The sequence below is a fragment of the Bos javanicus genome, chromosome 14 (assembly GCF_032452875.1).
Source record: "Bos javanicus breed banteng chromosome 14, ARS-OSU_banteng_1.0, whole genome shotgun sequence".
Classification (NCBI taxonomy): Eukaryota; Metazoa; Chordata; class Mammalia; order Artiodactyla; family Bovidae; genus Bos; species Bos javanicus.
In genome coordinates, this window is record NC_083881.1 from 59,616,781 (window position 1) to 59,629,636 (window position 12,856).

A 12,856-nucleotide genomic window follows, 5' to 3' on the forward strand; every position below is an offset into this window, starting at 1 on the left:
AAAAAATTCAGAACAAGTCATTTGTATTTAAGAATTTGCACTTCAATGCACAGAGAAGAGTTAACAAGTACATATAAACTGCTATTTTCTTTATCAGGCAAAAATATGATCTTCACTCTAATGATGATATCATACTTGAAAGAATTATTTGTTCAAAAGCTCTTCTTCTAATGGAAGATGTCAAGCATAAGTAAACTTTCTGAAGTGAGTTATTCAGCCTTTCTCTCCTTTGTATCTCTGCTTGTATCTTACAGTAGGAAATATATATTTCATATTTATTGGAGAAAATTAGATCCATGATGCAAAGGGTAGTTACAGAGATCAATAGATAGCCTTTATAAGATGTTAACAAAGGACAAAGAAGCAAGGAAGTTGTGTTAGCATTCCTAGGTGTTCATTATAGCAGACTGTGTTTTCTAAAACAGACAGATGTCGAGTCTTACATGATCTTTCTCACATGCCCTTCTATTTCAAAGAATAGTCACACAATACTGTGTGACTTCTAAGACTAAGTCATAAAAGATAACAGGGCCTTCACCTGGCTCATCACTCAGGCTGTTCGCTAGAGCCCAGCCATTGTGTTATGAGGAAGCCCAAACCACACAGATAGGCTACTTGTTAATGTTCCAGGCAATAGCCCCAGGTAAGGTCCCAGCAACAGTCAGCGTCAAGACATGTGAGTGAGAAATAAACCTTTAGATGATTCCAGTATCAGCTCCGGCTGATGACAAGTATAGCAGAGATGAGGTGCCCTCACAGACCTTTACATAAATTGGGACTGGTGAACAAAATAAGTATCATTGTTTAAAGCCACTATGTTTCAAGATGGTTTGTTACACAGCAAAAAATAACTAAGACAATCATAAAAACTATTTGGCCAGACAAGAGTATAATGATATGTTTTTTTGGACACAGGTCAAAATACTAGAACAGTTTAGAAATAATGTGAAGGGGACTTGCATTTTTAGCACCATGCTTTTTTAAGCACACTTGCATTATTTTAGCACAGTGCTTACCACATAATAGATACATAAAAATTCATTTAATTTACTTGAAAATCACATTCTGATAAAGCAACCTGAACTTGTCATGCTATACTCTTGGCCAGAATAATAAAGTGTTAGTAAGAAAGAATAAAAGAGATATCTGTTAGCATGTACAACAGTCTTCCTCCTGTTTCTGATGGTAGCCCTCTACTTATCTTATTGTACAATCAACAAATTTCTATACCATGTACATGGGGGAAGTGATGATTCAGTCTGGCTAGTAAGAATATTGCACCCCCCACAGTACAATGATTGTTAACTAATAGGCAAGTTGTCAAAGCAAAGCCAATTAGTATCGTCCTTGACTGGGAGAAAGAGGGTCTCTCTCTCGCATTTTAAGTTCTAAGGATACGAGCAACCATCTTCCTGCTCCTGGAGAAAACCTAATTAAGAATGAAGCTTGAATAGGAAAAAATGGAGCCAAAACATGCAAACAGAGGATAAGCTTTTGATGATGTCACCTCAGACTCCAGAATCAGTAATGCCTGATGCTAATCTCACTCTTCTTTTCAGCTATGGAACTCAAAACTCTCTTTCTTTGCTAAGATTTTGGTTCAGTTCATTTCAGTTCAGTCGCTCAGCTGTGTTCAACTCTTTGGGACCCCATGGACTGCAGCACACTAGCCTCCCTGTCCATCACCAACTCCCAAACCTTGCTCAAACTCATGTCCTTTGAGTTGGTGATGCCATCCAACCAACTCATCCTCTGTCATCTCCTTCTCCTTCCGTCTTCAATCTTTCCCAGCATCAGGGTCTTTTCAAATGAGTCAGTTCTTCACATCAGGTGGCCAAAGTATTGGAGTTTAAGCTTCAGCATCAGTCTTTCCAATGAATATTCAGGATTGATCTCCTTTAGGATGGACTGGCTGGATCTCCTTGCAGTCCAAGGGAGTCTCAAGAATCTTCTCCAACACCACAGTTCAAAAGCATCAATTTTTCAGCACTCAGCTTTTTTTTACAGTCCAGCTCTCACTTCTATACATGACTACTGGAAAAACCATAGCTTTGATTAGATGGACCTTTGTTGGCCAAGTAATGTCTGCTTTTTAACAAGCTCTCTAGGTTGGTCATAACTTTTCTTCCAAGGAGCAAGTGTCTTTTAATTTCATGGCTGCCGTCACCATCTGCAGTGATTTTGAAGTCCCCCCAATTTTTTAAGTGATTTTGGAGCCCCCTCAAAATTAAGTAAAAATTGTAAAAAAAAAAAAAGTAACCCCAAAATTAAGATTTTGGTTACTTATTATGAAAACTTGGTATTAAATCTGTATCCTAATTGACATTAATGGAAACTGTTCAGCCAATACGAGTCATTTGGAAAAGCAGAAGTGATAGAAACATTGGGAGATTAACATGATGTTTTCTTAAAGGTCATAATACTCGGAAGAATACTGGGGAAGTCAGTCCAGATGAAAATATAGCAACTGTTTCATAGCCAGCGTCTAAAAAGGAAGATAATTCAATAACGCTAGAACATTCTAAATTAAAGAAAATTTAACTATATAATCACAAACCATATCAATATCAGAAAAATGCAGATGTTTACTCTGTTCGCTGATACTAAATTAATTACCATATGTTTTGCTGTCACAGAATGGCTTAATTTTCCCTGAAACTTTAGATACTAAAAGTTGTTTTGCAAAAAGCAAATTGTTTTAGAGGAAATAAAAGAGGGTAGAGCCTAGACATTGACAACCTCATCAAAACAAACTTTTTTTTTTTTGGAGAAATTTCAATGATATATGGATTCTTTAGGTAGAAGTGTATTCTGCAGTGGAACCAAAAATAATAAACTGGATGATCAAAAAATGACAAACAAACCCAAACGCCACTGAGAAAATTCTGAAGAGCCTTGACCAATATGAAAACATTTTTAGATCATGAAAATACATCTCAAAATAATTCTCAGCTATCAATAATATAATGAAGCATCATCTGAGAAGTCAGCCATTCGAAGTAGCTAGGTGTTTACAGGAGCAAACAATAGGTTTTTTTTCTTATGTAAATACTGTATCCTCTACAAAGTCTGGCATAACACAAATAATTTTTCCTAATTAATCAGTGTATTATGTACTTGGGAGCTGTAAAGCAAAGGAGTACTTTAAAAGAGGGACATCTGTTTGCAGTTTCAGCCTTATTTGTTAAGGTTATCTTTGAACAAACTTGAAATGTAAATGATAACTATAAAAGATGGAAAAATCCATTCCAAAAAGCTGTATAAACAGCTAAATTGTCTCAGGAAATTATAATCCAAAAGAAAGTGAGACTTTTAAAAATGCTATTACTACTACTGCTGCTGCTACTAATAATAATACTAATAATACAATGGTAATAACTGATAGGAATGGTCTTTTTAAATATATGTGGAACAAGGGGAACAAAAAAGGATTGGGCCACCTCACAGAATGGACAATATAAGGTTACCAAATGATGAGAAATGAATGTGCTTCAATTTCACTCCCATCTTCTATGGAAGAAAGTTGCTTTTAAACTGAGAAAGGGGGAATAAACATGGTTGAGGAAATAGAAACCTAAGATGGGTGAGGAGACAGCGTAGTGCTAAGACGCTGTAAGACAAATTCAGGTCTCTCAGCTCACAAAAATGTATCTCCTAACACAAAAGGAACTTTCAGCTGTGAGCCCGGAACCACACTAGCAAGCTCTGTACAATCCTTAACAGGAGCTATGCCAGAAAACTTAAATTAATGTGGCAGTTCAATGTTAAACATAAAAAAGGGGATGCAATCAGACTCCAGCAAGCTTTATTTTAAAATTTAAAAATGTCTAGGGTTTATTATCGGAGAAGGCAATGGCACTCCACTCCAGTACTCTTGCCTGGAATATCCCATGGACGGAGGAGCCTGGTAGGCTGCAGTCCATGGGCTCGCAAAGAGTCAGACACGACTGAGGGACTTCACTTTCACTTTTCACTTTCATGCATTGGAGAAGGAAATGGCAACCCACTCCAGTGTTCTTGCCTGGAGAATCCCAGGGACGGGGGAGCCTGGTGGGCTGCCGTCTATGGGGTCCCACAGAGTCGGACACAACTGAAGCGACTTAGCAGCAGCAGCAGCAGCAGCAGGGTTTATTATAAAATGAGTGGAAAAAAAATTTAGAAAGAAAGCAGTAATCACAAGGAACCAGCAGAGGTTCACCAAGATAAACTGTGTACCACTAGTACAATTTTTATTTTGCACAGAAATATTGTAGAAAGGGTGAATAACTTGAAAATAGTTCCTTCTCTAAGTGTAATTGTATTCATAAACACAACTGGACAAATAGCACATGCCACAGAAGGCAAAACCTTTTATACAAACTTACATGAAATACTTAGGTCTGCAGATGATTAAGGTAATAGAACTTGGTAATTAAAAGCATAGATTCTTGAGATACACTGCCTGATTTTGCCACATAATATGTGACTTTGGACGAGTCATGTAATTTCTCTGCATCTTTTCATCTTAACACATGAATAGTGAAAATACCTACTTCATAGCTTTGTTGGGAAGGTTAATGAATAAATACTGGTAAAGCAGTGAGGACAGTATCTGGCACAAATTTAGAACTAAATAGTGTTAATCTTTATTATCACTGTAATTCTGGCTCAAATTAGGACAAAGCGAAGAAACACAAACTTAAACTACAATATGTGTGTTTGTTCTGATGGAATAAACAAAATTAGGCAGTACCTAATATATGAAGGTATCTGGGGAGGTGATAGGAGCACAGAGATGGAAGAAGAAAATCATGGAGGAAGGACTTTAGGGTCATGACAGACTCTACTCTCCTCTGTTCAAGTCTGCAGCATTGATTCACATTTTTTTTGATTATTTGCTAGAGACACTAGTATTACCTTAACTCATATATGCTGGGTATACCACTACTTCTCTTTTCCTACTAAAACAATAGATAAGTTTTTAAACTTCTTCAACTTTTAAACTGATGTGGTCTAGTTGTTATTTTAGTTTTAATTTCTTTGATTATCAGAGAGGATGACATAGTGTGATTAGGATGTCATGAATGGTGAACAGTTTCAACAGGATAAAAGACCCAAGGGACTTAGTTGATTAATAGTAGAACATAAACCAAAAATTTGATCAGCATACAAGTGGCATGGGGGATTGACTGATGCTTATAAAAAGGGAGGAAATAGTGTCATGAAATTTTCCAGCACTCAGACCAAACCTGTACTTCAAAAACGGGCACACTCTTTAGAGGGGACACTAGTGAACTATCTCAATGAGGAGGACTGGGATATTGCTCCTGCAATACAGATTCCTTAAAGGGTGGAGACAGTATGACTCAGTAATGGTAATAGGTACCTCTTGGGGGTAGATATACTCCTCATTCCCTCATTAGAAAAACAGCTCAGTTTACTTGCACAATGGGCCTGATGATTTAAAACTTTAAGAAAACCAGAAAGCACAGCTTGTTGGACAGATCACGTCACACTCTGACCACATCCAGTTTGCATCAATCCCTCATGTCAATATACCAAAAAACACACAAGTGCATGCATATATATGTACAAGGGCTTCCCTGGTGGCTCAGTCAGTGAAGAATCAGTCTGCAATGCAGGAGACCAAGATTCGATCCCTGGATCAGGAAGATCCCCTGGAGAAGGAAATAGCAATCCACTCCAATATTCTTGCCTGGAGAATCCCATGGACAGAGAATCCCATGGAGAATCCCCTGGACAGAATGTAGCCTGGTGGGCTACAGTCCCTGGGGTCACAAAGAGTTGAACATGACTTAGTGACTAAACCGCCACCAGCACATACAAGCACCCGCACACGACACACACACGCATCACACCTTCCACTAGCATCCTTATTAAGCTCTTCGTTTGTGCCAGACCCCATTCTAAGTGCTTTCTGTGTATGAACTGACTTACAAAAATTCACATCAGTTCTCTGAGATAGATTCTATTATTATCTCTATAGAACAGGTGATAAAACTGAAGCCCAGAGAGAGAAACCATGCTTGCTGTCACACAGCGTGTAAGAGGGATAGCTGGGATTTTAAGCATGTAGTTTGGTTCTAGGGTAAGTATAGCTAAACCATAACTTTAAGGGTAAAATAATTAAAATCACAAAAGCAAACTAACCACTATAGTGATACATTTGGTGGGGATAACTGGAAAAAAATTTTTGAAGAAATCCCCCCAATCAGGCATTTCAGTAGGTTCATTGACTTATTTGTAGGAATAAATTTTTTTAAATAAAATCTTGTCATAAAAATATGTTCTCATATTTATTCTTAATTAATGCAATACACTATAATTCTAGCACCTAGGATACTAGTGGTAAAGAATCTGTCTGTCAGTGCAGGAGACATAAGAGATGCAGGTTCAATCCCTGGGTTGGGAAGATCCCCTGGAGGGAGGCATGGCAATTTGCTCCAGTATTCTTGTCTGGGTAATCTCATGCATGGAGGAGCCTGGCAGGCTACAGTCCATAGGGTCACAAAGAATCAGACACGACTGAAGCAACTTAGCACAGACAGCATGCACAATATGCTGTAATTGTAGCACCTAGGAATATTTTCCTAATACCTGGGCTTGCTCTTTCAACGTCACAACATGCAAATTAAAAACAATAACAAGACTACCTTTTTCCATCTGTAAAATGGGGTTATGTGTGTTTACTTTCCTTCAATAATGTTACAAAATTATATACTTAAAATGATATTTTTAGTTTTCAAATTGAATCCACTGAAGTCTGCCATTTAAGTAAAATATGTCTGTGTCCACATGTTCCTGATATGACATGACATCTTTCATCAAATTATCTACCTCAGAAGCGTCTTGTTATGGTTGCAGTAATTCTTTACTTGAATCTCAACCCTTGTACACAGTCTGACATTAGTTCTGCCCTCAATCTTTTGTCTGTAATTCATTCTGTATCCAAATGAGAAAACAATTTCCTTTAATATCCTTCTCTGTTTCTTTGTTCTCTAAACATTAATTGGTATACATATTCCATTTTCTCTTTACCCTAGTTTCTAACATGGCTTTCAAATTCTAGCTAAAATCTGAATTCTTACACTCTTTCTCCCTCTATGCACTTTTCCTTAGTCTCCTATGTATCTGTGATATGGCTCTTCTTTTCTTTGTAATAATTAAAATCCAAACTTACCTTTCTGAAGACCCTTATATGCATCTTCATTAGCTATGATTCTATCTTTACTCTGTGTTACCTCAGCATAGATTAGATATGTCCATTTCTCTGTGCTGATCAAGTTTCATTGTTATAGTATATTTGTAATGATGATCTTGGATGGGTCAAATCTTCCAAATGTTGATGAGTGACCCATTTGTTTCAGATAGAATTTGATAAAACCCAGAAGCATACATAGAATGAAACAATAGAGGAATACAAATTCCACAACAGTTCACATCAATAGACCTTATCCAAGCTATACTTTATTTTTGTTTCCATGGGACTTGGAACTTATCACATTCCTCTTTGTGTTATAAATAGATTATAAATAACTTTTTCTGCACAGAGTTCTACACATAGTAGGTGATCATTAAATTAGTTTGTTAATATATTGTAATCGTGTTATTATAATAAATATTTAAAATTAGGAATCTATCACATGTGGTTATGTATTTTTAAGAAAAAGCAGTACTTTTAGATCTAGATCATTATACCAGGATGTATCTATGAAAGTAATCTATGTTTATAATAATCTAGACCAGTTAAGAACCTGATAATAATATGAAATATAATCTGTTATAAAAATAATAATACAAGAGCTAAGAAATCTTACTGATCATTTCTTTAGTTAGACCCTCATTGCATGTGAATTTACATTTACAAATAAAAACATATTTAAAAGTATGCTTTTGTTTCTAATTCAGTAAGGAAAATAGTTATTAAATATATGCTTTTCTGAAGTATATATAAATTAATATTTTAGGAAATAAAAATCATTTAATTTAAAGTTAAAATTTTTAATTTCTCAAAGTGAGACATCTCTTAGAAAAACTTACTATATTGATTTTCTTTAATAATTCCTTCTCCTAGTTCTCAAAATTATATTCATAAAATATGTATGGCTCCAATGAACTATTTACACATGTTCCAAAATCACAGTTTTTGTCTCTGATTCCAGCCTGCTGCTATGCAGCTTACAAATTGAAACCCCCATAGAAAAGATAACCAGGAAGCTAAGACTTACGAAGACTGTCTTGAAAGTAGCAATATCAACAAATTCTTATTTCTTCTTTAATCCTTTTCATCTCATAAGATTTACATAAAATATAGAGATTATTTTAAAAGCTTGCCATGACTATTTTTCAAATTTTCTGAAAAAATGTAAATTTTCATTTGTACTCAATGTTTGAATAAAAATACCTGATACAAGCTGATACCTGTTATAAATAGAATATACACATTCATAGACACATATTAACCTTTTCTTTATGCCTGCTTGCCTCTTCTAGTATTTGACTCATAGAATAATGACTAAACAACTGGGAAAAAATGATACCTTACTGTGTGACACCGCATCTGTTTCAGAAAAAGTGATGAGTGTTTTCATATTTTTATTGTCATAACAACTTTTTGATGTTGGTATTATTTTTCTAATTATTACAAATGAGGAAATTAAGGTCTCATTATTGATGTCATAAAGATAAGTGATCAATCAGAATTAGAAACAACAGCTGTCTTTTCTTCTGTTTTTTTAATAGTGTTAAAGAAAAGAACTAAACTTCTTTTGTTTAGTAAAGACTGTTGTTAGTATGTAGAACGCAATGGAAAATATTCTGGGGAGATTTAAGTAGGAAGTCATATCTGATTAGGGGATCATTTCCCACTCAGGTAGCTAGAAGGGGCTTTTTAGTTCCATTTGCCTCTTTAAAACACAACTGCTTGTTCCCTGAAAGACTGCCATTCAACTATTTAAAAATATACATTTCTATAATATATTTGTAAAATTTTGAGTACCTGATATTTATAAAAGATAGACATAAATTATCTACACTTGAATATCACCAATTTGAAAAATGTCTTTAGGTATCTTTAAAGAAAGGAACTCTAGGCTAAATATGAAAGAATGATTGGAATGTTTTGTTAGAATTTAAAAAAGAATTGTGGCTATTTTACCATAAACTGTTGCTGAGGAAAGGCCACTTAACAGATTTAGGTAAGTCATAGAATTTCAGTCCCTCTCCAGTGTACAGAGTGGTGTGGCAATGAATGGGAGGTTCTCAATGGCTGCCTCTTAATTGATGAATGCCAATATTCAGTGACCCACAGTGATTCCTATAAGAAACTGGGAAGATGAACAATTATATTGGAGAATTTGGGTACAAAACATGAGAGATTAAAGACTCTCTGAACCTTGTTCCTTATCACAAGGACCACCTGACCTGAGAGGATTGAACAGAACAGGAAAAGTGTTTAGGTATACTAAGTTTCTTTCCAGGATGGAGTGATTTTTAAAACCTTTAGATATAGGGCAAGAAAAGGCAAAAGATCACGAAAAAAAATCTTTAAATATTTGATTTTGGAAGATGTGCATCCATGAGGAAGATATAGTTGATATGTTTGGGCCTTTGGAATAAGCATAGGAGAGATTTAAGTTTTAGAAGATGATGGTATCTGACGAGCAAAAAGCCAGTGTAGAGGTGGTAAATAGTTCAATTCCATCCACTTACAAAGGAAAGAAGCAGGAGAAGGGAGGCGATGAAGGGATCCATCCATCATGTGCAATACAAATAAAGGGCTGTCACTCATTTTCCTAATGTCAAAAAAAAGAACTATTTAGCAATTTTCTGACACCAAGGAAATCATTTGTAATAGCCTTCTTCTCTTTTCAATTCATCCTTAAATTTAAAAGAAAGAAAAAAAATCCATTCAATTGTTTCTATTATAAGTCAGTTCATCATTTATGAATCCATGTCAGTGTCTAGTTTTTTCAGTGAAATAGCTAATTCGTATCATATTCGCAGTCATCACTTCATAGTGAATCACTGCTGTTTGATTTAGTCTGTCATCTGACACTGAGCATCTCGAAGCCATTTGCATCACTCTTCTTGCTCTGATCTGCACATATGGTAATAATTAGAAATGTGATACCTTAAATTCATTTAAAATACCTGGTGATTTTATTTTATAATAATAAAACCAACAGAACTCATATTTCACAGTAAAAATATGTTAAACTATATGAACTAAATTAGAACTATTATAGATAGAAAGCCATAATGATTTCAAAGTATAAAATATAATTTTTACAAAACCATAAATTCCCATCAATATATTTCTAACTCTTTTATATAGAGTGTTGAAAATATGAATGAAATGCATACTATAGAAAATACTTGAGTTTTAAGTCATGCTTTTTATTCCAAAATAGAAAGCCTAGAAGTTTCCTCTCCCCAAATACACCTGCAATTTTCAAGTCCTTTTAATTCATGCCTTTAAATGAAAGGGTTGGGTATACAAGGTCACTGAATTTGTTATTTATGGTTGAAATGTTTTTGCTACATCTATTTTAAGAAGGGTCATTTTTCATTTCATTTTAAAAATTGCTTTAAAGTGTTTAGCTGACTATACAAAATTACGCAATGTGCAACTAGCAGTTCCTCTATTTCCAGGCTCTAGGTAGCCTAAAGATTATAGAAGATTTTACAATTAAGGTGGTTTTATTAAAACTGTATCATTTATCTGTTCTTACGTTTATAGCAATCATCACCATATTTTACTATGATTATAAAACCATTTTCCTCTCTAATGTGTTCCTCATCCTTGTATTCATTTTGGTTTACTTCTGAGGAAGAAAATACAAAGTCAATACTTAAATCGTTCAAATCAATAATACAAACTTTTCTACCTTAATGCCAGTATTTAATGTTAAGAAGGCCTGTAATTAGAAAGGTCCTTGTTTCATAACTGAAACAAATATCACTGCTCACTGTCTCATTTTCCTAAGGAAATGTACCTTTCAACATAGTCGTTGTTTTAGAAAATTATGTTATGATCATTTTTCCCTTTTGAATTTTGGTACATTCAAAATTCATAAGACTCACTTACTGGTGAATATTTTTAAATAGTTAAATTCCCTTTTTTTTTTTTTTTTTGCTGATTGATATTAGCAACCCTTCTCTCTAAGCTAAAAGAGTACATCAGCCTTGCCATACACAGCAGCAGAAACTGCAGCTATGTGCATCTCCAAAAGCAGGAAGAAAGCACTGCTGGGTGACCCTAGAGGATTAAGGAGAACTTCAGCCCTGGCAGTGCTTGATTCTAGGAGTCGGGGAATTAAAATACTGCAGATTTAAAGATCAGAAAAACAAAACATCAACAACTAAGCAAGGTTTAGTAATTTCATTTGGAAATTGCAAGAATCCTGAAACTAGAAGTTTATGTATTGTGCTGTTTAGACTGTACATTTTGTGGTATGACTTAGCTACCAACCCTTTCAAAACCCAAGGAGATTTTGAAGTATAAGTTAAAATGACAAGGAGTCAAGTCTCTCCAAAAATGAGTTTCCTGTAAGAATGAGGACAATAGTCAAAACAATAACTACTGACAAATTATTATGATTATTTTTATATTCTTATTATTACCACCCAAGATCTTTAGGTATCTGAAGAAGAAAAATTGAACAAAAACAAACATTTCATTTGTAGTTAGACAAAAAGTAAATGACTAACCTTGACTTCCATCAGCATACAAGATCCCACAGAACCAATGACAGACTTCATTGTTTAAAGACTACTTGGAGATGATTTAGAAAAAGATGATGTAATCTATATGTGATAAAGAGAGATATAATATTCTCTACTGGAAGCCATTCCTATCGTGTCATATCAAAGTCTAGCAAAACGTTGAAAGTTAGAAATGTTATCAAGCATTAGCAGGCATTTAAAGAACGTCTCTTGAATATTTCTAGCATAAAAAAGTATTTCATGTGATGTAAATGAATGGTAATTTTCTGACTTTAAAAGAGAGCTGTGCCAGTACATTTCAGCGGTCTGGACCCAATTCTGCAAACATGGAGACGCTTTCAATTTGCTCTGCCTGCCTTCCCGCCTTAGATGGCTGCGATTGCAGCGAAATTAATCCATTTAAAAATCTGCGGCTTAAACTTAAGGATTTTCAGTTTCCCCCCCCCTTCTCTCTCTCTCTCTTTTTTTTTTTTCTTAGAATATCAATAAGTTCCAATTGAAGAGCGGATTCTTTTGCAATTCAGGCATGTGCCGGCGATAACGGGCGAGTTGGCATGAAGAGAGGCAGAGATGGATTAATTATGCAGAGAACATGGAAATTCTGCTTATCATCGGCTAGCAAAGGAGCCCGGCTCACATAATCAGCAAACGAAGGGAGAGGAAAAAATAACAATGCAATGGCACCTTCCAGCCCATCATCAGGATTTTTTCTACCCCCCCTTGTAATTAAAAAATAACATACACTTATAGCCCTATCTCCTGTGCAGGCAAAGAGTGGTTGTCCACAAAATAATTGCACTGGGATATTAGAGCTGGCAACACGGGCTGTCCATTCCTGCTTGCTTTCCCTCACCCTCTTTCTCTTTTGGCCTCTCAAGGCACTTTGCTTCTGAACTCAGTCCAAATCAGACGGATGTCTCAGGTGACATTCTAGCTCACTTTCCAAAAATCCCAAATAGTTACCTTATCATGATCCAAGCAAACATATATACATATATGACAAATATTTGAAAGTCTGACTCTGGGGGGAAGGCTTGGTAATGATCACCTGTGGACTATCTGGTCAATTTTATTTTTATTTTTGATGAAATCCATCCAAATAGCCTGCATTTTGCAAAGTGACTGGATT